The 26,802-nt window shown below is 39.1% G+C and overlaps 1 long non-coding RNA gene across 1 annotated transcript in view; it reads right to left on the bottom strand.

The window, feature by feature from the left end:
• The window catches only part of LOC136288511 (uncharacterized), a 66,395-nt gene extending 40,879 nt beyond the window's left edge, over nt 1–25,516 (bottom strand). The window contains exon 1 of the long non-coding RNA XR_010720525.1: nt 25,281–25,516. This is a non-coding gene — a long non-coding RNA (uncharacterized lncRNA). The remainder of the gene's footprint in view (nt 1–25,280) is intronic.
• Between the last annotated feature and the right edge of the window lie 1,286 nt (nt 25,517–26,802).

Raw genomic sequence — 26,802 nt, 5'->3', positions numbered from 1 at the left:
GGGAAAAGGAGGAAGGGGGGCAGGAGAAAGCAGGAGAGAAAGCAGGAAGAAAGGGGAAATGGGAACGAAAAAGGGAAAGGGAAAAAAAAAAAAAACGGAAAGGCAAAGGAAAAATAATAGACGCATCCTCAATGATCACTATTTCCCCCTTGTCTCTTGTAATGAGAACAGCATTGTAGTCTGCCAGTTTTATAAGGAACAGCCCAAACCCACACTTCTTTAATCTTTGTGAACTCTTAAGTACAGAAACTCTAAAAAACAACCTTGCAAAATGAATTTTACAGGATGTTCTTTAAATACACTGATTCATAAAGAAGTAACTTCTAAAAATTTTAATATTTTATTTTAAAATATTATTAATCAGGATTACTAGGTTTTTGCAACTGGACTCATTTTCTTTCAAAGAATCCATCTTTCCCCAAAATCTATGTATTTAAATAATTTTCTGTGTCTATTTGTTTGAAACAGTCTAATTAGGATTTAGTACAAGATGATTCGTATGCATTTTCAATGAGTATAGAAAGACGTGGACAAGCTCTCACAAGATAACCAACTGAAACAGTACAAGTATATCTATACTGCTAGACATTATTACAAAAGTTATGAAAATGGGATTTAATGATCAGAAAGCTCTACTTTAACTATACAAAGTCACAGCAATTTCTCCTCTCTAGTTTTTTTCACAATAATTTAATTCTCAGCATGAAATTTTGCATTCTACATGGCATCTTGGCTTCAAAATATTTTCATATTTAAAACCCAAAGTGATTCAGTGTTCACATTTTTGAACGCAGTGGATGACCATATGCAAAAAAGAAAGGGATGGTAATCAAAAATTTTACAAGAGTCATGAATTCTTTTGGAGAGATACGTGAAAGTAAATGGGTTTGACAATATTATCACATAGAAAAATATCCCAGGTTCTAGTTCCAGCTGAAATTCTGTGACTCTTTTAGTTGGCTAAAAATCATATTGAAACAAAAAGTGTTCATAGTCTGCCAAGAACTCATATTCTTTTGCTAGAGATACTAGATGCATTTCAGGCATTTCACAGAGTACAAGGGCATATATCCATTTTAGAATAATTTGAACACAAGACAGAGCACCGAGGAGATTGGCAATGACACTGTCTAGTCTGATCTCTTCATAGCAAATAAAGCTGCTCAGTGATTAAGGTTTTGTTTTTTTTAAATTAAAAAAATTATCAGACAAAAGTTTCATCATTTTTCAAGCATTTTTAACCAAACTCTGTCTGAAACAAAAAATAGACTTTGGCAGGATAATGCTTCAAAAGTATGTCACAGCATGTCTAGTAATGGCATTATCTAAAACATGAAAAGTTCTGGCACCAGTCCCCATGTCTTAGATGGGTACTTTAAGAAATTTCTTCTTGTTTCTCTCTGTTTCTTGTAATGGAATTGTTCTGTTTGCCTAACAAAGTAAAGATTGAAAGAAGGCACTTGTTTCTTCTGCCATTAGTCCACTAGTTGGTTTTACAATTCAATAACTCTGTTGTCATGTCCCACCCCACCATAGCACTTCCTGTCCACACTGGTTTTGATTCTTTGGTCATTAATTTACGTAGATCAAAATTGTTTTGATACAGAACACCAAGGTCTTTCATGCCTTATCCATAGCATCAAGAGATTCGCACCCACATCATGCAGCTGTGTTTGGGTGGCTGATGCTGTGGACCTTCAGTGGTCAGTGACAGAGCAGAGCCTGGGATCCAAGCCCCAGCAGTAAGCTATCTGTTGAAAGGTGGGTTCACTTTCTCTTGTACCCTGAAGAGTATGGCTTTCATTAACTGATGAGCAGCAAAATTTTTGACACCTCTTCACTGCAGCAGTGTAGAATATGTCAGTGATCTTTTTCCTCGGAGATATGTGTTTGACCCTCTCTGGTTACAAAGAGAGTATGTGAAACACAATACATAACCTTTGCTCAGTCATTTATTTTCTTTTACACTACATCTTGAGCCACGGTTAGCCCATACTTTCTATTTCATTAATTCAGTATGAATATTTAGAAAGCAATATAAGCTTGACTACAAGATCACTTGCTTTTAATGTTTCTGTTTGAAATCATTATGTAGATATTATATTCTCTATATGTAGAGGAACAAAATCAAGTAAAGAAGCCCGGTGTCTGTTACATCCTGACCAAGAAAACTCTGTCAGAATCGCATCAAACAATCTCTGTCTCCCTTTGAATTACTGTAACAAAGTTCAGAAAGGGAAGATAAAAGAGAAACAGGGAAATGCTGCTTATTGCCAGACCTGTAATGAATAAGACTTAATTCAAAACATGGGCAATAAAGTAACAAAATCTGTAAGGAACCTGTTAAGACCTTTGAGTTCTTGAGTAAAAAGTAAGGCGTAAATATAGAAAGTGCCAAAAAAAAAATCTTCAAGAGGTAGAGGGCACCATGTAGAAAAAAAGCTGGGCTACATCATATATGTAACACTAAACAATTATCTATTAAATATAATTGTTGTTTGCAACAATTTTCAGACAGATAGAAGACAACAGGTTTGTTCCACACAGAATTAAATCAATAGCAAAGCATCAAACAACCTTGAAGGAAACGGCACTCTTTTCTTTGTGTCTATCTGAAGGATGTTCACCATGTTTGCTCAGTTTTGAGGTTCTCAGGTTCCAAAAGAGCTGAGGCATGTGAGGACTGCATAGGCAGAATTCATCAACGTGACCAAAGCAATTATATTCAGATTTCGGGAGACAAAACGTATTCCTTTCTTTAAAGTATGGGCAGCTGGGAATGCTAATACAGCAATAACAAAATGAGAAAACAACGGTCATAACCACACCAGTAACTTTTAAATACAACTTTGCGTAAATTCTTGTTCTAACTCTAAATTGTTTACTAGTGTGGGGAACAAACTTTCAACTCTTGTCTTCATTTCCTAGAAGCAGCAGGCCTATATATTGGAGAGTTTTAATTATAAACCAGAACTCATTCAAAAACTGTTTTGTTCAGGTTGTGAAAGAATTGAAGGTTAGGATCAAATACTAAATACTGTCTAGAAGTACAACCTAAGAAAGAAGTGCACCATCATAGGCAAGCCTGTTCAAGCTGGCTGACAACGCTGGGTTTCTGAATTTGTGGCCATCTGCTTAGGCAATTGCCACCACAAGTTTGGCAGCTGTAACTGCACCATTTTGTCCAGGGTGTTGTTTCAACACCTGTTCAGTGTATGCCATGACACTTGGGGCCTGGTCAGAACTCTGCACCTTTGCAGGGTCTTTGGCATTCTCATGGCCCCAGGGCACAGTAGCCTGCATGGGCCCCCAGCGAGGCCTGCTGACCCTCAGCCACCCAGCCGAATGTCCTGCACTAGACATGGACAGCAGCTTGCCTAGGGTCCTGCCTCTCTGCATGCTGGGCACAGTTTAGGGATGTGGCAGCACAAATACAGGCAGGAGTATGTCTTGAAAGCATGGATAAGAGGTAGAGGGTGCTGGACTAAGAGGTAGGGAGGGGGATAAAGGATAGGATGACAAAATTCTGAGAGGAGTATGGATATGGCAGGTGTACCATCTCATCATGGTTACGTACTGGTATCTGGTAAATTCATTGCTATAAATACCTGTACATTTGCAGTTTCAGTAATAATATATTGCTCCATGGGGCTTGCTTGTTCTCAGGAGTAGCCATAGTATGAAGCACCTGGTCAGCAATGGCAGCTTATCTCTAAAAATAAGCAATTAGTACTGATGAAGGGGACCACTGGTCCGAAGGTGTGAAAACAGCTTCTACTTCCCCGTAGCTGATGGATAGTGATAACTTTCTAAAAATAATAATTAATCACTGCCTTCAGCTAGGCAACACTGATTCCCCCAAAAGAAATTTGCTCCTAAGAATCAAATACTTCTCCCTGGAATTTCCTGTAATCCAATATTTCCACATATGTGCTCCTTCCTGAGAACCCATCAAATGCCTTGGTAACATATTAATGCCATTGACTTGCCTGGGCTTTCTGGCAGTCTGGCAGAGCCATTTGAGCTAACCTGCTCTGCTCTGCTGTAAAATGGACTGGAAGCACTCACACAGATAGTTACTAGGTAACAGCTGTGAGGATGCAAGGATAAGCTTCCTGAATTGTTTTCATATGCAAGTCTTCTGGGTAAAAGGTTTGAGCAATTCCCAGGAAAGCAGATTTAAGTCTTGAGGTCTGAGTGCTGTGCTGATTTACTTCATTGGTGACTGTAATTACCCTGTGCTCAAGTTCCCAGTTATCACTTTTGTTTCAAGAGCATTTGCTGTGTGAATGCTTAGAGTAGTAAGCTTAAATTTCAGCTTATTGACATATTGTTGCCATCAAAAATGCCTCTGAATTTGTCCTGAAATTCCCCCCCCCGCTCAGACCAATAATGCCATTTAGTTTCAGCACTTTAATTCAACACTTACAACAGCCTTCCTAACTTCACTTCAGAGACAAAGTCACTTGCACATACCTTAACTATAAGTCCACACAGCAGATATTTTTCCTTGCAATATTTTTATCCCTATTGTCTTAATGACACAGACCACTGGTTCATACAGCTTTATGTATTCCAACTCTGTATCATGTTAATTTATTTTAATGGAAAGAAGACATGAATTCTGTTAAATAAAAACTTCACTCCATAAGCTTACATTTTCACTCTAAAATTCAACTACGCCTAAAGGAAGGAAATGTTTCATTTATTTTATAGGAAAATTACATCAAGTAGCAGAATTTATCCTGCAGGACAGGAAGAATTTTAAAGTAATGTCCCCATGGTGTTTCTACAGTGAAAATATGAGCTTTCAGCCAGAATTTTGATATTGTTTTCCATTGATAAGAATATAAACCAAAGACAAACAATTGAAGAATTACTGAATAGACAACTCTCATGCTCTTGATTCCAATCATTATCAGATGATATATAATGGAATACTAATGAATCAATTTATTTATTAAAGCAAGATGAATTGAAATTATTCAGTATTTGCAAGGTATGCCTTTGTCTTTTCTGAGAGGAAAAAAAAAAAAAAAAAAAAAAAAGAGGTGACTCAGAGGTGACCTTATCACTCTATACAACTTCCCGAAAGGCGTTTGTAGTCAGGTGGGGGTTGGTCTCTTTCTCCAGGCAGCAACTGACAGAACGAGAGGACACAGTCTTAAGCTGTGCCAAGGGAAATTTAAGTTGGATGTTAGGAAAAAGCTTTTTACAGAAAGGTGATAAAATACTGTAATGGTCTGCCTGGGGACATGGTGGAGTCACCATCCCTGGGTGTGTTTAAAAAAAGACGGGATGTGGCACCCAGTCCCATGGTTTAGTTGAGGTGTTAGGCATGGGTTGGACTCGATGATCTTGGAGGTCTCTTCCAACCTAATCATTCTGTGATTCCGTAATTCTGTGTATTTTTCTGTACGTGTGAGGTATGTCAGACTAAGAGAAATTCTAAGTAACTCAATCTCTATGCAGTGTTTGTTATTTTCTTTGTTCTTGCCATAGTGTCGACCACATGTCTTTTCCAGTGTATGATGCTAGACCCTTTTCATATCAGGTTTCTTTCAACACTGAAAAGAAGTTCCCCTGATTTTCAGTGTACTTAATATCTGTGAAAAAACAAGCAATGAAATCTCTCCTTTCCTCTTTGTTTGCCCATGTGACATTTCACCTCTTTTGATTATGGCCCAAAGAATAGGTGAAGCCTTGAGAGTTCCTATTGGAACAAAGTGGTTGTACTATCATGGGTATAAAATGTTCAGGGCAGAAACAGAAACCTACTCCTCATTTCACTGGCATGAGGTGGTATCATAGAACCATACACTCACAGAATGATTTGGGTTGGAAGAGAACTTAAAGATCCTCTATTTCCAACTCCCCTGCCATAGGCAGAGACACCTTTCACTAAACCAGATTGCTTAGAGCCCTCTCCAGCCTGGCCATGGACTAGGGATGGGACATCCACAGATATTCTGGTACCTTCTCACAATCTCAAGAAAATTTCTTCCCAATATCCAAACTAAATCTGCTCTCTTTCAGTCTGAAGCCATTCCCTCTTGTCCTGTCACTACATGCTCTTATAAAGAGTCTCTCTCCATCTTTTTTTAGGCTCCCTTCATGTGCTGGAAGGCTGCAATTAGGTCACCCCAAAGCCTTCTCTTCTCCAGGCTGAACAATCCCAATTCTCTCAGCCTTTCCTCACAGGAGAGGATCTTCACCCCTCTAATTAACTTGTGGACCACCTGTGGACTTGCTCCAACAGGTCCATGTCCTTCCTGTCCTGAGGCCCCAAACCTGGATGCAGCCCTGCAGGTGGGGTGTCACCAAAGCAGAGCAGAGGGGCAGAATCCCCTGCCACACCCTGCTGACCAGGCTGCTTTGGATGCAGCTCAGGACACATTTGATTTTCTGCTGGGTCATGTCCAGACTCCCACCCACCAGTATCCCCCGAACTTTCTTGGCAGGGCTGCTCTCAATCTGTTCTCTGACCAGCCTGTATTTGTGTGTGAGACTGCCTTGACAGAGGAGCAGCACCTTGCATTTGGACTTGTTGAACCTCATGACATTCAGGAGTGTCAACTGCACCCCTCATCTTGATGTCATCTGCAAACTTGCCCAGGGTGCATGCAATCCCTTTGCCTATGTCATTGACGAAGATATGGAATAACACTGGTCCAAATATGGACTGCCAAGTCACCCCAGTTGTCACTGATTTCTGTCCAGACATTGAGGTCTTTACCATTACTCTCAAGACATGACCATTCCTTATTTGCTGAACAGCCCACCCACCAAATCCATCTCTTACCAATTTAGAGAGAAGGCTGTTGTGGGAGATGATGTACAACTCCTTACAGAAAACCAGATAAAAGACACCCGTAGCCCTTCCCTTGCCCAGTGATGTAGTCACTCCAACATAGAGGGCCACTGGGTTGGTCAGGTGGGGCTTTCCCCTTGGTGAAGTCATGCTGGGTGCCCTGATTCACCTCCCTGTCCTCCATGAGCCTTAGCACAGCTTCTAGGATGACCCGTTTCAGGATCTTCCCAAGCACAAAGAGAATGTTCACAAGTCAGTTGCTCCCAGGGTCCTCCTTCTACACTTCACAAGTTGGATATTATGTTTCTCTTTTCATAGTCCCTTGGAACTCCACCTGCCTGCCCTGACTTTTCAAATGTCAGGGAGAATAGCTTGGCAGCTGTCTCAACCAATTCCCTCAGGACTTTGGTATGCATCTCCTCAGATATCTTACACTTGTGTATGTTCAGGTTTCTCAGATGGTCATGAACCTCATCTTTACTTACCATGGGAGGGACTTTGATTTCTTTGTCCCTATCCTGCTGACCATCCATTTGAGATGTGTGGGAAGAAATGTTTCCAGAGCAAACTGATGGAAAAAAAATTGTTGCACACTTGCAACACTTCTCTTGCCAAGTTCATCTCTGTGCTTTGGCCTTCCTCAATACATCCCCACACAACTGAATTGTGTCCCTATACTCCTCCTAGGTTATCTGCCTATGTTACACCACCTGTACCTTTGCCTCTTGCCATTTAGTTTGACCTACAGTTCCCTACTTAGCTGTGTTGTCTCTTGTCTTCCTTGCCTTACACCTGAGGATCACAATCTCTTGCACTCTATGTAAAGCATCCTTAAAGATCTTTTTCACTCTCTTGTCCCCAAGGGCTGTTTCGCAGGGAATCCTACTGTTTAACTCCTTGAAAAGCAGGAAGTGTGTTTTCTTGAAGTTTAGGGTCCAGATTTTACTCTTCTGCTGACCCATATCCCTCAGGTCTGTGAACTCCCTCAGTGCACAATCCTTGCAGCCTGGGCTTCTTCCAATCTTGACACGCCAGACTGGCTCACTTACATTAGTGACTATAGTGACTACTAAATTCAGGAACACACCCATCTAGGGTCACATGTCAATTTTCTCCAGAGGAGTGTGTTGGCAAATTCCTAAAGCTTCTCCTGTTCTGCACCAAGTATTTTCTAATCTGCTAGTGCTGGAATCCATGAAAATAACTTAGTCATATACTTTATCCACACAATCATGCTGAATAACTTTGGCTGTGGTTAGATTAGGTTCAAATGTTTTGACACACAGCACTGTTCACTAGACACAGAAGTTTCTCTCTGAATTCAGATGGTCCTTAATTTTGGGTTGAGCACGAGGCTTTTATCCAAAAAAAAAAAAAAAAATCCACAGTTTTTCACTTCTTGTATAGTATAATGTCCCAATGAGATTTTTTTTCCTACTTTTTTTCTGCCTTTCTGCTTTGGCTTTCCTTCTTATTCTCTCTGCATTTCACTATTCTGAAAACAGAACAAAATGCCTTACCACTGGGTGAAAGTGCATACAATTTTGACTGGAGAGAATTTTGGAGGTGTTTGAAGTTAGATGGTAATGCCCACTATCCAGTGCAACTATCTGCTTTCTGCTTTCAGAGGAACAAGGAAGTTAATGTGCTGTGGTGTACACATCATTTTGCACTGCTAAGCCTAGTCTTTGGGAAAAAGGGGGGGGGGGGGGGGGGGGCAGGGGAGAAGGCACCCATGTGGCTCATTAGTACACCATGAATCAGAAGAATGTCAAGAATTGTGAAGGCATTATGGCACAGAGTTTGGTGTCTCCTTAAGCCAACACTGCAGACCTACGAAGTGTGCTGGATGTCAAGCAAGAAAAATGTTATGTTTACATGAGTGTTTATTATACTCAATTCATTATTTATCTGGTTTGAAGAAGTAATCTGGCAATGGCTTGGTTAAATATTAGCACACTGTTGAGAGAAATATACAAAATGTTCTTATATTATTTATCTAAATTGGATTTGGTTTGCTATTAGGGAGGTAAAGAGATAGAGCAAATTAGGTCATGAGAACATTCAGGTTGCTTTGTGAGATGGCAGTGGAGGTAAATCTGCTAGACTGCATCTTACACAAAATAATATCAAACTTACTGGTCACTGGTATGTCTAACCTGAGTGTAAGACCTCTCAATGTAAAACAATCCTACAAAAAATACTGTTGTGTCTGCTAATCACAGAAATTGTCTCTACATACATATACTAAACAGATTTACTGTTCTCCAGCAGGGCTTCTTTGCACCCATTAGGTGATATCTTGCAACTTCAGGTCACCCACATCAGTCTATTTTTCAGTGCCTACTAGTATTTGCTGTGCCGAGGCAGTCTTCTGCTCAGTCAGCTTTTTAAACTTTTTTAGCAATTAATTCTGAAGACTTTTTAGATTCTATTCTGGTTTTGGCAGAGATTGTGCTAACTTTGGACATTGTCTCTGCCTTTTTCTTGTTAGATATACATGATATTCAACAGGAATGAGCAACTAACTGCTGCTAAAAATGGAAAGCTATCTGCACATGGAGACAAGGCTTGGTAAACATTTAATATTATTATTTTGGCATCCCCTTTGAATCATTAGCCTACCTGGAAAATTGGTAGAGCTCTTTCAAAAATTTTTGAAGGTAATTTGGGGATTTGGATGACTTTAAAATATGGATATTGTACATATGTGATATTGGGTAAAATAGCACCTTTTCATAACAGGGGTTTTGAGAACAGAATTTCATATATGACCTGAAGGTGACATGACTGCACAAACTATTTGGGTCCCAGAAGCAGGCTAGGGAAGCACCAGTCCAGTAGCATCCACTATCAAGCTTCAAAAACTAGTGGAAGTGCAGCTTCAAGGGGAATGAAGTGGACAAGCAACTCTCTTACTACCTGTCTCACAACATATAATTTGAGTATTCATCTAACTTCTTTACTAAATTCAGCCAGCCCGGAGAGTAACATCATGACTCAGAAGGAGTGTCAGTCTTTGGATCTTGTAAGATGATAAAGAACTTTTTTCAGGCAAGTGCTACAAACAGGGAATTATTTGTAATGAAAAAAACCCCAAACCAACATAGTGCATTCATTTTACTGCAAGACTAAATGTCTTAACATTCAGAGGACTTTCATGTAAATTTTATTCATGCCTTAACTGCTCTAGCATACTCCTTTTTTCTGGACACCTGTTGGATTACCAAAATGAAACTACTAAGTTCATCTTTGTCCTCAGTTAATTTTCTTCATCTCCTGTATGCCTGTAACAGCTCTAAACCATTTTTCCTCAGAAAGGGCATATACATTACTTCTTAGTGCTTCAGAGTATAAACGAGAATTTGTATGGGAGGTGACTTAATCTGGAAGATTAATAAGGTGAATAAGATGAAAGGGAAGGGAAAGGGGAAGGGGGAGGGGAAGGGGGAGGGGAAGGGGGAGGGAAGGGAAATTCCGGGGAGGGGAGGGGAAGTTCCGGGAAGGGAAGGGAAGGGAAGGGAAGGGAAGGGAAGGGAAGGGAAGGGAAGGGAAGGGAAGGGAAGGGAAGGGAAGGGAAGGGAAGGGAAGGGAAGGGAAGGGAAGGGAAGGGAAGGGAAGGGAAGGGAAGGGAAGGGAAGGGAAGGGAAGGGAAGGGAAGGGAAGGGAAGGGAAGGGAAGGGAAGGGAAGGGAAGGGAAGGGAAGGACAACTTATTCTACACTTCTCTAAGTTTGTATTTGATCTTGGGCAAGACTATAGAATCATAGTTTCTCTAAGGGTTTCACTGAGTATATATATTCCTCATTTTCTGATATTAATTTAAGATTTCTAGATCTTGATTTCTAGAGTTGGTTACACCATACTGATGGACACTTCAATCATTTTGGCTCTGTTCTCCATGAATATTGATTTTTCATTTGTAAAATCCATATGGGAATAGTAACAACATCTTTAGTGCTCTCGCTCAGTTGGTATGAGCCTGGTGCAAATAACACAGGTCATGGGTTCAATACCCTTATGGCCCATTCACATGAGAGCTGTATTTGGTGATCTTTTGGGACCCTTTCAGCTCAGAATACTCTATTATCTGTAATTTGATCATATTTCAAACAAGTTAAAGAGTTAAAAAGGTAGATCAAAAAGATCTTAAAATATTTCTTCAGATGTTTCATCTACATTTTGAAGATTTAAATATACCCTCTAAAATGGAATTAAATTCTAAAAAAAAATTAATTAGAATTTGAAAAGGTTTTTTTTTCAAAAACTATTGCTTATATCACGCTTAGTAAGGTCAAAACAAAAAAGCTAGGTTTTTAAGAACTGATGGAGTTATTTTTTTGATGTCCCTCTGTGGAATGTTTGTCTTTTGAACTTTTGCCAAACCCCCTAAATTTTACCTAAAATATTGTATGTAGTTCTAGCAATATAATTCTTCACAGGAGTGCTGTGAAATTTATCAGTGCTTATGAACTAAGAAAAGCAGACCTGAAAAAATATTTAAGGCTTCATTATTTTCATTGCTCCTCCAGATTTTTTTTTCTTTTTTAAAGTGCTAAGGATGTGATCTACTGTGTGTCTCAAAACAGAAGCTGAGTTATTTTCCTGTGTTTCTTCTCTTCTTGCATTGTACCTGAGCTCACCATATGAATGAGAACTGGAGGTACCACAGTGGCATATTCTTTCATGTTTGCCTGCTTCAGATAGTGAAGTTTATATGTGGTGAGGGGTCTCCTGGCCACTCCTGTCAGTGACAAAAACAATTTAGGTAGCTCTCCTTCCCCTTCCCATCTCATTTATGCCAGAATAGCGTATCTAGCTGAGAAAATGATCAGACAAATACCAGAATTTTCTCAAGGTCATCTGAAATCATGTTTTCTTCCGTTATATCAGACAAAACATTGTGTTGGGGCAGCTAAGGGGATAAGGAGCAGAGAAAGGATAGGGGTACTGGAGAAGGAACGGTGGCTTCAAAAGACAGATGAGCAGCAGACAAGGAATATAGATTGCTAAATATTACCTTAAACAAATACCTGTGAAATCTAGACTTGGCTTAAACTAGAGCAAGTGGGGTTTAGAGATAGCGTCTTTCTAGGAATAAAGTTTACCAATTCTTCTAAATAATGGATTGTTTTAATGTTGCTCAGTGAAAGAAAAAAAAATAAAGAAATATATATATATATATATATATATATATATATATATAGAGAGAGAGAGAGAGTGTGAGAACAGAGCCTTACATACCCCCAGGCAGTTTCAAATGGAAAAGGGAAACAAAACCAGAATGTCATTGCCAACATGAACCTCTACTGATTAAATTTGATCCTATAAGCTCTGCTGGGAAACACACATCTGGTAGGATTAAGGTGTACAGATTTTTTTTTTTTTTTTAATGTGTACATGTTAGAAACCTTTTACCTCATAGTTCACAGAAAGTTGTTTCTGTGGTTCAATATTCACAATATCTGTCAGCTTGATATTCAAATATTGCAATTTTCCTTCTGTCATGGCTTAGGAATGAAATGCCCCAATTTAGTGTTCTGAGTGAAACAGCCCAAATCATGATCTATTCACTCACTCCCCCAACTACATCCCCTGGCAGCAGGTATGGAGAGGAGGATGGGAAGCACAAAGGGTAAGGATGACAGGCTGAGATAAGAACAAATTACTGGAAAACAGCAAAGAAATAAGAAAATAAACAGTAGCAATTACAAAATCAGTAATGGAGGGAATCGGTGCTATCTGACTGCTCCCTCTGCCATGTTTCCAGGGCTCAAAGGGACCCCTCATCACATTCCTGGAAAATGACATGAGATGGTACAGAATAACCTCCAGGTCCTAGTCATGTCTGCTCCTTGCTAATGCAAAAATTAACCCTCTCCCTGTCCCTGGCCTGGCCTAGCCAGAACCAGAATACCTAGTAAAATATTTCTAATAGGCAGTACTGAAGTGCACAGTAAAAATATACATCAACAGAGGCTTAGGGTCCAAGTCTTCTCATTTTATCAGTTTCAGAAAGAAAAAAAAAAGAGAAAAAAAAGTGCTCTGCTGCTCTGCTATTTAGACTGAAAATATCTGTGATGTGTCAATCTTTGTGTAAACTTTGTGATGTGAGAGAACACCTGAAAATACCTTGGCATGAGTGTTACACCACAGCTCTCATACTGGGCTGGCAGAGTATACCTTACGTGGGACCTTCTCCAGCATCCTTGCCTACACCAAAATTAGTATAAAGATATATATTTTTTCAGGGATAGTCTGAAGAAAACATTTTGTCTGCAACTGGAAATATCTTGCACTGACTTCATTCAACTAATAGAGTATACCACTGGCTGGGATTTTATTTTATATCACTAATCTAAAGAATTTTGTACATTCAGAGGAGAGAAAGTTGATGGCTTCTTAAAACTGCATACTGTTGATAAAGCGTGGAAAACTTCTCTTCCTGAAAACAACATACTACATCGAATGGTAAATCACCAGCAAATTCCATTATATTTGTGGGCTTGACATGTGATGCTTATTAAATGTAGGAACAAAGCCATTTTATACATCATAATGATCATATTACAAATTCACTGCTTATAATAGTGCTGCAAGTCTGTATGCAATTTTTCTGAACTTATGAAATATATTTCTGACACCTCAGGTATTGATGTAAGCATGCACAATATTGTCCCAGTGCAGTAAGGGAGACTTAACTGATGTCTGCAAGATTTGACTTATTACAAGTAAATATGATAGCCTTCATAATCTGATTTTATTATGTTCGGGGCTCTCGCAGGTAAACTTTTAGCAGAAAGAAGAAGACCCGTTTTATTAAACCAGTCTATTTCTGCAAACCAAATCACTTCTTGACAAAAAAAGAAGAAAAAAGAAGTAAGGTCATGAAGAAGAAGGATTAAGGATGAATTTTTTAGCCAAACTTCATTCCTCCACATGAATATTCTGGAATGCTGAAAGTTATTTTTTGTCTCTGTTAGACAAGAAGCCAGAGAACCAACCTGTCTGTGTCACTGAACCGCTGTAGAATCGAGGTAAATGTTACCATTAAAACTTCTGTACTTGCAACATTATTTAAATATTGCCTCGGAAACTCTTGTCATAAAGTGTGGCATCAGATCTTAGAGTATTGTTTAGCAGAAGATAATATCCAATACACACTTCTGTGCATCATACTTTTTTTTGTTTTTTTTGTTTGGGTTTTTTTAGCATATAAGAGGTGACAAATTGCAGAGAACGATTTTTCCCTGAGAGGAATATGGGATTATATATATTAACAAATTTATGCAAAATGCCAGAAAAAATTCACAGTAGAATTCTGTATCTTTCCATGCTGGTAAGCCAATTATTATCCAGGTTAGATGCTGTCTTATTCCCTTGTGCAAGTTAAAACGTTCTCCATATTGTCCAAAAATCATCCATAGAGAAAAAATGTTTTGTTCTCTTTTGTGTTGATGTAAATTAATACTGAGACAACACACAGAAGTCAATACAGTTGTGGGCACCTAATTGTATGAGCAGAAGATAAACAAAGTGACTAACTAAAAGAGCTGTCTAACCAGTGTTTCAGAGAGCTGGAGAGCATCCTTTCCATAGAAACAGACAGCAATTTAATAGTTATTTCATCAGAGTAATTATCTGATCTGAAAGTGATGACTTGGTAGTTACTGTGAGATACCCTTTCCTGGTAAGACTTTAAAAGCCTGGTATGCAACCTGCTATACTATGCTGTCCAGTGACATAAGACTGCATATGCTCTTTTTGACTACAAACACTTAGGCCTCTAAATTGATTATAAAACTTTTAACTTGAAAAAAATGTTGAAGACCGTGTGGTAAACGACGTTTCAGAGAGCTAGCTTCTTTACTTTCCTATATATGTTAAAAAAAAAAAAATACTTAGTAAAAACTGGTGTTTGACTTCTTTGAACAGGACTGGAGCTTTTGTCCCACCTGATTTTTTATCATTAATTTCCTTTTCAAATGTAAAAATTGGAAAAAAACTTGTTTGATATACTACCCTGGTTCTCTAAAATATAGTTAGCCAGCTTAACAATGCTTCTGGAATGTTTACTGGTGTCTGACAGAGGCTAAGCATTTTTTTTTAAAAGAAGAAAATTTAGGTTGTCAGAATAAAATGAGATAGATACGTAGGTTTAGAAATGGAAACTGGGCTTCTGTTTTTGCTTTGCTGCTGATATGGGTGGTAACGCAGTTAATTTGGATGGACAACAGCAGAAGAACACTGAGGGTAGAGCATTATAGTGATGAAGTTTTATTTTTTCTTGTATATGCAACTATTTCTCTATATAAAATTTATTGCATAATGTTGTTTAAAAATTTCACCTGGAGATGCTTTTTTTTTTCTTCTTTGATTGCTACTGTATTCATGACGATTTCTACCCCGCAATAACACAGACCTATTTCCAGATGGTGTATGTGTCTCAGAGTTGGCTTAATTGTTGCTGTTACTTATTGCTGTCCTTTAAGTAGTAAAGGTGGTAACTGTGCCTCTACAGCTAAATCAAGGACAAAGGCCTAACTCTGTTTCACTGTAAGCTGACTCTGTGTGTTGTTTTTTAGGGAGTTATTCTTACACCACAACAAATCCAGAATCACATTCAGAGACTGAAAAAATTTAAAACCCCAGATGTATTAATCTAAGGAGCAGAAATTCCATCATATCCAGGGGACAGATGATCTCATTGCAGTAGCTCTCAGAAACGGACTAGGAAATACACCACATTATTAGTAGGGGTGTATGTGTGTTTACTTGTATGAAATACATATTTAGATGCTGCCAGTGGGAAACATAGCCCAGCAATATGTGTCATATTTCATCACTGATGTTAATTTCTTCAGCAAAGGGTACTGAAAAGTTTAGTTACTCTACAGACATAAGTCTCTGATATGGTATAAATATAATATGTGATGGTGGACTGCGTAATGGAATTTTATTTTTATCCAGTAGGGATGACTGTACAGAATCCATTAGTGGCTTTGCTTTGCTCTGCCACCTGTGAGTTATGCAGTCATTCCTAACTCATGAAAATGAAGTATGCTGTTCTTCCTGCCATCAGAAACCCCATATTTATGAACACATACAATGCAGAATATATTAATGTGTATATAATGTTCACTTATAGGTTTTAATGTCTGGCTATATACCCATAATTATATAGGCCTGTGGTCACCCTTTATGATAAATTAATTAATAATTTTAACTGAAGATAGATCAAAAGATGTGTTTTTACAGGGAACTCAGCCAACAGATGGTTGCCAATACAGGAGCAAAGGCAACAGTTTCTGTTCTAAACATTCAAATTGAAAAATCTGGAATGTCATATAACTCAAATGACACACAGAGTCAAAGCAACACATTATTATCATTTATATTGCTTCATTTCATGACACAATCACTGATAAATTGAAAGTAAAATGACAATAGCATTGTGAACTGCTCTTTTTTTCTCCTGTCTCTAATTTTTTGGTAAATATAATGCTGGCTAACATTTGAAAGAATTCATCATTTCCTCATTTGGTAATTTCTTGCAAGTTAAAACTCTGTGTGACAGGGGACTTACTAATACCAAAACCACACTCATTGCATAGAAATAAAGCTGCTCTTGTTCACTGTTCATGATTCCTGCCAATCCAGTACATTTCATGTGCACCAAATTCATTTTAAGAAGAAGAGTCCATGGGAATTACAATTGAGCTCTTCAGGTGGGTTGCTGTGTTATTTTAAATTTTTTTATAAAATATTAAACTCATTCAGGACACATGAGTATAACAGATATTTGATAGGATAGTCTTCCAAATGCTGTAGAACAGTTTTCTGTAAATTTGTCAGTGTCCTAGGTATATTTTAGAAAGCCCAGGTTTTTTTGGTTAAAATTTTATTTTAAAGCTTTTCATGGGCTTCCATAAACTATGGAAACATCCATCAGCTAAGAAAGATTGACTACCAGGGATTGAGGGAGTGAATATTAGCAAATTCTCTACCACTTTCAGTTGAAAGAAGGAGAGATATTGCAGCTTTCAATGGCATCTTAAATCTGTGGTGTAAGACTGGGGCATAAAATGATGTCCTGTGTTTGGAAGCTTGTGATAGGCTATGTAGTTGGCAAGTATCCCCAAAGATACATCAAGGGGGTCACTACAGTATTTTGATTAGCATTCATGGGTGTCTTGTAAAATGGGAAGGAAAGTGGGAATGTTGTGTTGACTGCTCTGCTTACAATGGGTGCAGGCACTTGGACTTCAGATTTCAGAAAAATGGCAAAAAAAAAGATGACCTTTTCAATCAAAGAAAAATTGCAGTATCTTTGTTTACAAAAGATTTCTCTAAACAATATAATTATTCTGTCTCACATTTTGGAAAGTCGAGTAGAGGAAAGGGCTCAAATAAAAGAGTTTGATTTATATCTTCTTGCCCTGGATGTTTCTGTGTACTGCTTAATAATTGCCCTCTCTCCAATCGTTTGATTGAAATGTTTTTGAATTACATGTTTTTGTGTTCTTATTAACAACTCTTTCAAACCACCATGGTCACTGTTGACAGTTAGGCTTTCAAACCAAAATCCACTAAATTTGACATAACAATAGAAAATTTTCAAAATGTCTGTAAGAAGAGGATGCACTGGATGTAATTTCCATTTTATTTTTATGCAGGGGGTTGCCAATCCTGAAGACCACTGTTCTTCCCTCACTCTCAAAACAGACTCAGAAATTAAAATCAAATTTTATAGAAAAAGTCTGTCACAAAATGCCTTGCCTTACATTGCTGTAGGATAATTCACATCTCCTACAGATAATTTTATTTATTTTATGAAAGTGTAATATACAGAAGGCTTTAAAAAAGGGACAAAAAAATGTGCGTAGGAAAACCACACATTTTTCTTTATATTGCAAGATCACATATCCTTAACAAAAACAAGTCAAAAATTTAACTGAATTTTGCACATTCTGATAGCTGTCTTTGTTAATGATTGATAATGGGATGATCATGAATTTCTGCAAAATGCCATAATCTGATCATTTTCAGCACTTCTACGTTAACTTTAATAAAACGGGGCAGCATAGCAAGAACATATGGGCATGAACCAGATGTATTTCCTGGCTTCATCTAAAAGCCATCTGCCTTTTTTTTGTCCTAAATTATTACTGGGATACATACCTGTGGTGTATCTATATATATGACTTGCTGACAGCGTTCAAAGGTGCTATTAAACACTCAGTTTCTTAGTCTTGATCTAGCTAAGAGCAGATGATGTAAAAGATACCAGCCAAAGCATATGAGCTACAGCCAGTTGTGGTTGCTCCTGATTCCAAACTCACACTTATATACAATTCCATTTTCTAAGGACTGAAAAGTCACGTTGATTGCCGAATGGAAATGGGTCTTGAAATATAAGCCCAGACGTTGACTTAGGTGATTACATTAAGAACTGTTTTGTTGTGGGACAGAAAGACTTCTGAGCTGACTGGGGAGTCCTGCATTGTAGAATGATGGATGACTCATAAAGTTCTGTGGAAGCATTTATTTCTGTGATCATTCTGGGATAAGATTATATGTTAAATTAAATTATTTTTTGCTCAATTTATTTAATTGTTTTTTCTTCTATAAGATAATAGTTGAAGGCTATGTCCTCATGGTCTTTTTCTCAAAGATGTAGGTTTGCCCTGCACAAACTCTGAACAGACTGGGAATTTTGTGCATGGATTAGCTCAAGATTGAACCTGAACTAATAAATTCTGCCTCTTAGTGTATCTGAAACTGGGCTTTTTGAAATGCTTAAGTATTATCAGGGCTTTGTATTCACACTGTTATAGTAATGGAGAACATGGACAGACCAAGTTTGCTAAACAATTAAAAATCTGTCCCTCTTGCTCACAATATTTTTCATGTGCTGTATCTTTGAGCATTTTACATATGCAAAACTTGTCTGACCTAAGCATATGACTAATGGTATTTCCACAGCTTTTTGTTGCTTGGACAAAGTAAAAGTCTTTCTATCTCCCCAAAAACACAGCAAATTCCAAATGGAAAAACCTTTTGACCTCACCATCTTTCACTGTCCATAAGTGTCCATGGACACACAGAAATTTTCTATTCAGTTAAATAAAGTATTAAGTGACTGAAAGCAGGGACTTGTTATGGGAAATGTCAGGCACCTTTAAATTGAAGCAACTTTATGAGTACTGTCTAGGAAAAAGCTGAGGATGTGCTATTCATTCTTTTTAGTTCAGAGGAGCAACTGGTTCTGGGGCAGAATTACTGGTGGATCATTTGGCACAGATCATCATGAAACAGTCTTTTCTATTTTGCCGTCTGTACAGAGATGCTGAAACAGGGCATTGTGAAAAATTATTAAAAACTTGACATGCATTATAAGACCTGGATTCTTCAGCTATATTCACAAACGGATACTGAGTATATCTGATGCTATTTGATCCTAAACAGCATTCATTCCCTCCACTGCAAAATGCAAACCTATATTCACACAAAAAATTAATATTTATTACATGCAAATCTCAACACTAATATCTGTCTAGTGAAGCCAACAACTTCACCTGAAGCTGACAGATGTCCAACATGGTGAATCATAACTTAAAACAGTCATAAGTAAGTCAGTGGGACATAACCAAGCAAAATATATAAACTCAAGGTTTCTGATACAGTAGAATTGCCTGTTAAAGAGGGAAACTATAAGGCACATCTCAAAAGAAGAGCTACCTTGAAGGTGCTATTGATCTCACAAAGGTGAGACTGAAACCCAAAGATGCTTTCTTTAAAGTGGAAGACTTGCATCTTTTAGCTCCCACAGGCGAGGCTTGACACTAAGTCCAAGAAAAATCCTGCATAGTTCTTCAAGGAAAGAAATTGCCTTGTAATACATAGCAGTCCGCCACAATGGGGATCAAGAACAATAGGGGAGGAAGTCAAAAGATCAATCCTAACCACATTGTGAAGGCCTCTGCCAAGAATAAGCTTTCTATATTGGATGCAAATCCTCAAATGACATTTCAACATCTTTTTTAACTCTGTTGCTCCACATAGTGTTTTATGAAACTTTTTACATTGGTCAACGTGTGTAGATCATTAAGCAAATAAATTCAAATGTAAGTGCCAAGGTGAGGAAAAGGAGTGAGTGGGCCAAGAGTTTGTGAAAGCATACATACAGAAGTTGCAGATTATGCTTCTAGAAGAAGAATCAAGGTTTGTGGTTTTCCTGTCGCTGACTATAACAGATGTCTGCTTCTTACATCCTAGTGAAACAGGAGGTTTTCTGGATCCTGGTTTTAATCTCTTATTCGTGTTTGTATGAATGTGGGTGTTTTCAGGACATCCCTGGACAGTTATTAAACCACTGACCGGTGGAGGCTCTGCTACAGATGGATTTAATTCAAGACTGGTGCTATTATATTAATGGGTTTAATTTAAACAGGACTAGCCTTGCTGGCCAAATTACTGCCATTTAAATCAATTGGCTTAGGGGAAAAACAGCCTGACCATAGCCATTAGTGTTCAATTTATTACTGTATCAGTTTTTAACTGGGTAAGGCATATTGCTCAGTGTCTGTCCTCCTGTCCTTTGATGCTACTTCCTCTCCCCACCATAGAGTAATAAAAGACCTACAGGGCAAAGAAAAAAAAAAAGAAAATCTGAAACATCACATTAATTTAAAGTCAGTGTTTCATGAGCAAAGACCAGGTATCTCGTGAAAGAGACTCTCCATAGGATCCCATACTTGCCTTTGATGTCACCTCATTAAATTGAGATTCAAATGATCTAACAGATGTATTAGTTTAAAAAGACATTTTACTGCATTTTTTTAAGATATAAAAAAGTTGCAATGTCTTTTTTTTAGCACATTTCAACCTGATTCAAATATAAAAGCAAAAGGGAAGAAAATGCTTTAGATGTGCTCTTTTGATTTTTTCCAATCTTGCCTGAATAAAATGGAATGGGAGATCAAGAACACTCAGTTAATTTCAACACTGGGTGTCAGAGGGAAAAGGAGAGGGAGAAGGGGGGGAATATTATAGATGCACAACACTTAACAAATGCATGGATTCAAAGAAGGAAATATGGGGGGGGAGAGAGATAAAAAACCATGTCTATATTTTATTGCACTCAGTAAGCTTTTCACTTGTATTTATAGCTGCAATTATATCTCAATGAGGTTTGTCTACAGTGTTGGCTTCACGGTAATTTTCCCCCTCACTGCATTCTTGGAATAGCCTCGGACTGTTTATGAACCAGACATATTGACCTCATTTACAGCTAGCAGTTTAAATCCATAATTTTTCCACCCACAATCCCTCTTTGACATTCCGGCAATGTGGCCGGCTCACTGAGACTGAACTAAAAGTCTCACACTTCATTGAACACCATTATGCGGCTTTATGCTTATAAGCCTGTTTCCCTCAGCTGCCTTTCAGCTTTGCTGGAGATCCGTTTGGCCACAGGCCGGCAGTGATTAACTGGAAGAATCCAATAAATCAGCCTGTCAGCCAGCAGGCTCTCCTCACTGTGTCTACAAATCGACATTTGGATTTGCACTCTTTTTTCCTCCCCCTTTGCTCTCCTTCCTTCCCTCGCTTGCCTCCCTCTTTCCCTTGCCTGCCTCTCTGCCTCTCTTTACTCAGTCCCCATCATCATCTCCCCCTCATCCATCACACACCCTCCCTGAGGGCAGCAGGTTGCCCCTTTTCTCCCCACTAAAAGATGAGCTTGAAAGGGCTATTATTAGCCTGACTGGACCTTGCAAACAGTCCTTTGGTGAAACAAGTTGTTTTTGAATTGTGTGCTATGCCAGTGCCCCTCTATTTCCACATTTCATTTAAATTCCATCCTCCCTACACTCCACACACACACACACACACACACAGAGATCTCATTAACTCCTGCTGTTCCCCTTACATCAGACAGAGAGCAATGGAGGTGATTAAGGGGGAGAGAAGATTGACTTTCTTACACTGGTTTTCCCGTCTGCTGTTAAAACAACGGACGTAGAGAGAGCACAGGAAAACAGGGGTGTCTGCCACTGAGCACAAGAGCAATGGTTCTCCAAGCTCTGTGTGACCTGACCCTTTCCGCTGTTTTTATTTTAGAAATCTATAATTAAGTCCTCTGCTTGTTAGTTTGTGAGGGTTCTTTTTCCTTTGATTTCAGGTCTTTGGTAAGTGCTACACTGGCAGCCCACCTGCTCCCACAATAGCATGCTTGTGGACATGCTTCCAGCTGTCTGTGTCTGCCCACTGCTGTTTCACAGGAATCTCAATTGCCTCTACTCCCTCCTCCCACTTTGGGTTGTGGTTCTGAGATAAAGAAACCTGGACCCCAAGTTCTTCCTTTTTTATGGGCTCTGGATACCCAGATAGGACACTTCCCTTCTCCAGCATGCTCTTGGGTTTCATTTTGGGCAGTGTTGGACTCTGCTCCATTGGTATTCCAATTGGGGCCACCCTGTTCTTTCATCCAGAATTACATCTGCTCTGAACACAAACATTTTCTTGGCATATGGAGGTCAAACAAGGCACTGCCTAGCAGCCTGGGGGGAAGGAGACCACCACAGACTCTTGAAATCTCCTGGGACAGCCTCACTGGGAGCTCTGCCTTGCCACCACAGCATTGGTGAATCCAGCATGTGTGACACAGACGGGAAAGACCTGGGTTGGAGATGTGTTGTCTTCTGCTAGCCACGCTGTTGCTGGCTGTGACAGGTGGTGACACTCTAGGTATGTCTGCCATATCGCCAAATGTTGCCAGAAAAGAGAGAGAAAGCTGGAAAGACCTGCCTATCTCATCTTTGGATAAAATTAAAAAATTAAATCCCAAATGATTTGGGTTCTCAAATTCACACTAAGGAAACTGCAAAATCTTGAAGGCTTATTTCTTCTCTCCCTTTCTTCTGGGTAGGTACATCCACCCTCTCCTGCCAATTTTTGCCATTCATAAGCCCTATGCTGAAGATCCAATAACACACCATTGATGCTAATGCACACCACTGTAGACCCTAACACAGGGAAGGAAGGGCAACTGGGAGCTCTGCCTGCCCCATTATCCATTGGTGTGCTGGCCCTCTGGATCCCAGCAATACCTTTGACTAAAGCTGCTGTTTGGCTCTACGAGAAGAGATCAGGCTGTATCAGTAAAACTAACTGAGACTTGGATAAGAGAGATGTATGCAGGTCCAAAAATACTAAATTTACAGGAGGCAGGAGGGCCTGGTAGCTCATCATTTCACCCCCACTATGAAGGCAGTGTGTTGTGAGATGCAGGCAGACAGAATTATCATGTGGTGTTTAACTGGTGGGTCCTTCTCCTGTCTCCTCAGACAGCAGCCAGAATAACTTCTTCATCAAAACCCACTGCTATCATAATTTTCTCTTCTTCACCATGGTTTCACTGGTGACTATCTCTCTCTTTCCATTTACATTGCATTGCTTTATTAAAAATAGATGAAAAAAGCATGTGAACTGTCTTGCTTCAGGTCAGAAGATAATTTCATTTAGATCTCAACAAACCAAATATATAAAAGGAAAGAAAATGGCATTTTCACAGAAGTACAATACAATGTTATTTCCCTATTTGTAAAGAACCCTGTATATTCTTTGGCAATAAGAAATAAAAAGTAAAAAATATGGAGCTGACATAAAATTTGCCTTTTTAAGAATATGTTTATACTGCATACAACTTCTTGCTATGCTTACTAACAATTTAACTAGCCACACTCCAGACCTTGATGAGATACTGTAGTGATGTATTCCTCAAATTCATTATAGACAAAAGGCCTTTCTGAAATTTGGTTGCTTTCTGTTTTCTCTTGCTCTTATGATATCTGAAAGAATATATTTGAGCTGACAATTTACTTTCCCAAAATTGTTCTATGTGCCTCTGACTTCATCCTCCATGAATTAAGAGATCTCATATTCCCTTTATATATATAAAGTCTCTCCCTGATTTTATTTTGTTCTTTGGCTTCTATTTCATATTTATTTCTCTCACAAGAAAATGTGTTAGGCCAAATTTGCAGATTCTGATGCTTTTGAATCAATTTTATTGCATGAAATTTTGAAATTATAATTTATGAGTTTTCCTTCTTTATAAAAATTGTACCAAGAAATTACTTCTAAAAATTTTTTGTCAGTAAAACTTCTATACTTTTAAAGTTCCATGAAATTCTTAACATGGAATGTAGTAAAAAAGCAGGAGGTTTTGAGAAATGAAAATAAAAACCATTCAAAATTTATTTTTTATTCTCTATCTTAATTTTCACTTTTCGATAAGCCCTAATTTTTAAATACTTCTATCTTTGTGTGCTTAGTTATTAGATTCCTGAATAGCAGTGAATTTTAAAGGATTTATTTTGGGTTGATGTCAATATGTTTGTTCTAACTCCTGTAGTCTAATTTTAGTATATCTCACCCTTCTCTCGTGAGTCCAGTTTATGTTCAGTTTGATAAAAAGTAAAATGATATTTCAAGCTAGAGACTCTGAATTAAAAGGAAAATTAATGATTTTATACTTAACATATATACTTAACACACAGGTTTTCTTGCACTTCTTAGTGAAAAATTACAGCTCTTATAACCAGACCTGTGCTCACCCTACAGCTGTCTTTAAACAGCCACAGTAGAGCACTAGTAACTTCAGTGTCTTTCTACCTTTACTTCACTTCTTGATGTGGGGGATACATGTAATACCTATACAGAATATATGGCGAGAATGTGTATATATGTATATGTATACATTTATATATATGTGTATATATATACGTATAACCACCTTGGTAGCTGAGGACTTGAGAAAAGCAGTTCCAAGAGATTTTGATTAGGCTGAAGTAAATTAGATAGAAGGAACATTGTTTAGAATGTACTGGAGAAATGAAAGCTGCCTTCCTAGAAGGAGATCATAGAAGAATACTCAAACCTACCCTAAATCCTTACTAGCCATGGTCTGGGATTCCTACTCCTCAAGCCCTTGTGTGGTAGTTTCACGTTCGCTGAATTTTTTTTGCCAGCTGGGAGATAGGATTTTGGGAGAAAAAGGCAAAACAGGCTCAACTTAAAAGTAAAACAGATAGATTTTACTATAATAAACAAAAGGAAAAGGAAAAGGAAACTTTCAAACACCTTCCCCCCTACCAGAAACTATTCACTTTACCACTCAACATAGAGAGAAAACTATGATTTTCAGCCAGTTGCAATCGTTTAAACACAATCCTGCGTCACTCTGGGAGAGGAGTTCTCTCTAGTGTTTATGGAGAACACGCCACAAGAAAAGGTCTGGTGGCTCTCAATGTCACAAATCTGCAACTGTGATAGATAAGAATTGTTATGGAGTTATAAGTTGCTGGTTATAGAGTTGTAATGTTTCGTTAAATTTAGTTCAAGAGTTATAATGCTGTTTGGCAGTTTTGTCCACTCTGTATCACTTACCCCAAAATCCCACTTACCTGATTCTGTTGCCTTTCCGTCGAGTCAAGCCGTTGCTGCTCCCTGGCATCACTGCTCTCCAGTTCTGCTGCTGCTTTACCTGCCTGCACCCAGCCTGTCCCATCGGCTTGTTCCCTGCTTGCTCCACTTCCTGTCGGATCCTCTTCCTACTTCCTGTTGACAACCGGCCTGTCAGTCAGGCTGCTGCTGCCACCCTTATGGAAATTAAAAGAGCCCAGCTGCATGATGGGACCATATCGACACCAAGAGCCCCTGGCCGAAACGAGCCAACTCAAGGTCTAAATCTGCCAAGGACAGCACTGGACTGACCATACCCAAGGGTTTTCACGCCGAGGGTATTCATAGACAAGCTTTGGTATCTCACCATAACTTCCAAAGTACTTAAAGAGCAACACACCCCTGGACTCTACAAGCCAACAGGAGCTCTTTGGAACCCCCACAAGGTAGGGGTTCCCACTCTGCAGCACAGGCAGCAAAGTGGATTGCACCTCCTCCTCAGTGGTGTAGACGAAAGGGGGCGGCGGCGGCGGCGTAGGCCACCCCTCGAGACCCCTGCGCATTTAAAGAAAGAAACTGTGTCTTCTGCCATTTGTAGCATCCTGCCATTTGTAACACAGCGACCTGGAATTTTGCAGATTCTGTACAATCCCACCCATTTAACACTTTTTCAAGCCGCTTATGGGCCTCCGCATGTTTGGGGTATCATTTTAAGAATGCTTTTCTAGTATAAAACAAGGATTCTCTTCTTCTATCTCTAAAATTGTCTCTGTCTCAAAAGAAATAGAGACCTCCTTTTATGCCCAGGAGACAGGCCCTCAAAATCACTTCCTCACTAGAATCATCTTTGTCTCAATGGCTGAGACCTCCTTATTTATCTCAGGAGCAAGTGCCTTACCCCATTCAAAATTCTCAATTAAATCTCATTTAGATCACTACACAGAACCCTTTGGCTAGAACTTGCATTCCCCCAAACAGCACTATGATATTACAAGAAATAGTCCATTTTTCCATAGCTGACACCCAGAGAAGTCCGGTCAGAAAATGTCCCACTTCCTCCATCCCTTGTTCCAATAGTCCTTATCAGTTCTTTCATTGACTTTGTCTCATGCCGCCTCTGTACATTTTAAATCACTCTATTTTCCATGGAGGAGGGAAAAGGGTTAATGTCTTTGCCCAGAGTCTTTTTTTCTCCTCTCCAGCTGAGTCCTGGAACTTCAAGGCCGCCGGTGGTGGAGAGGGAGCACGCTGAGGAACGCTGATGGATGACCCTCCTCCACCCCTGGTCAGATCCAAAGTAACTCAAATTTGGTTCAGCTCCCTGAAGCTCCGGAGAAAGATTCTCAAGATTTTCTCCTCCCTCAGACCAGAGGCTCTGCAGCCAAGCCAAGGGCATGACCGCCCCCGCCCCTGGCGCAGCGCCAGCCCTGCCGGTCTGCAATCCTCCTCCTCTCCCCATGGGAGGAGCCGGGGGGGCGGGGAGACTGCCAGCCCCGACCGCTCTCCCACAGGCAGCGCCCCCCC

This window comes from Chamaea fasciata, unplaced genomic scaffold, assembly GCF_029207755.1.
Source record: "Chamaea fasciata isolate MVZ Bird 193981 ecotype frontalis unplaced genomic scaffold, bChaFas1.0.hap1 SCAF_4, whole genome shotgun sequence".
In the NCBI taxonomy this organism is placed as follows: Eukaryota; Metazoa; Chordata; class Aves; order Passeriformes; family Sylviidae; genus Chamaea; species Chamaea fasciata.
This window is presented reverse-complemented; position numbering and strand designations above follow the sequence as displayed.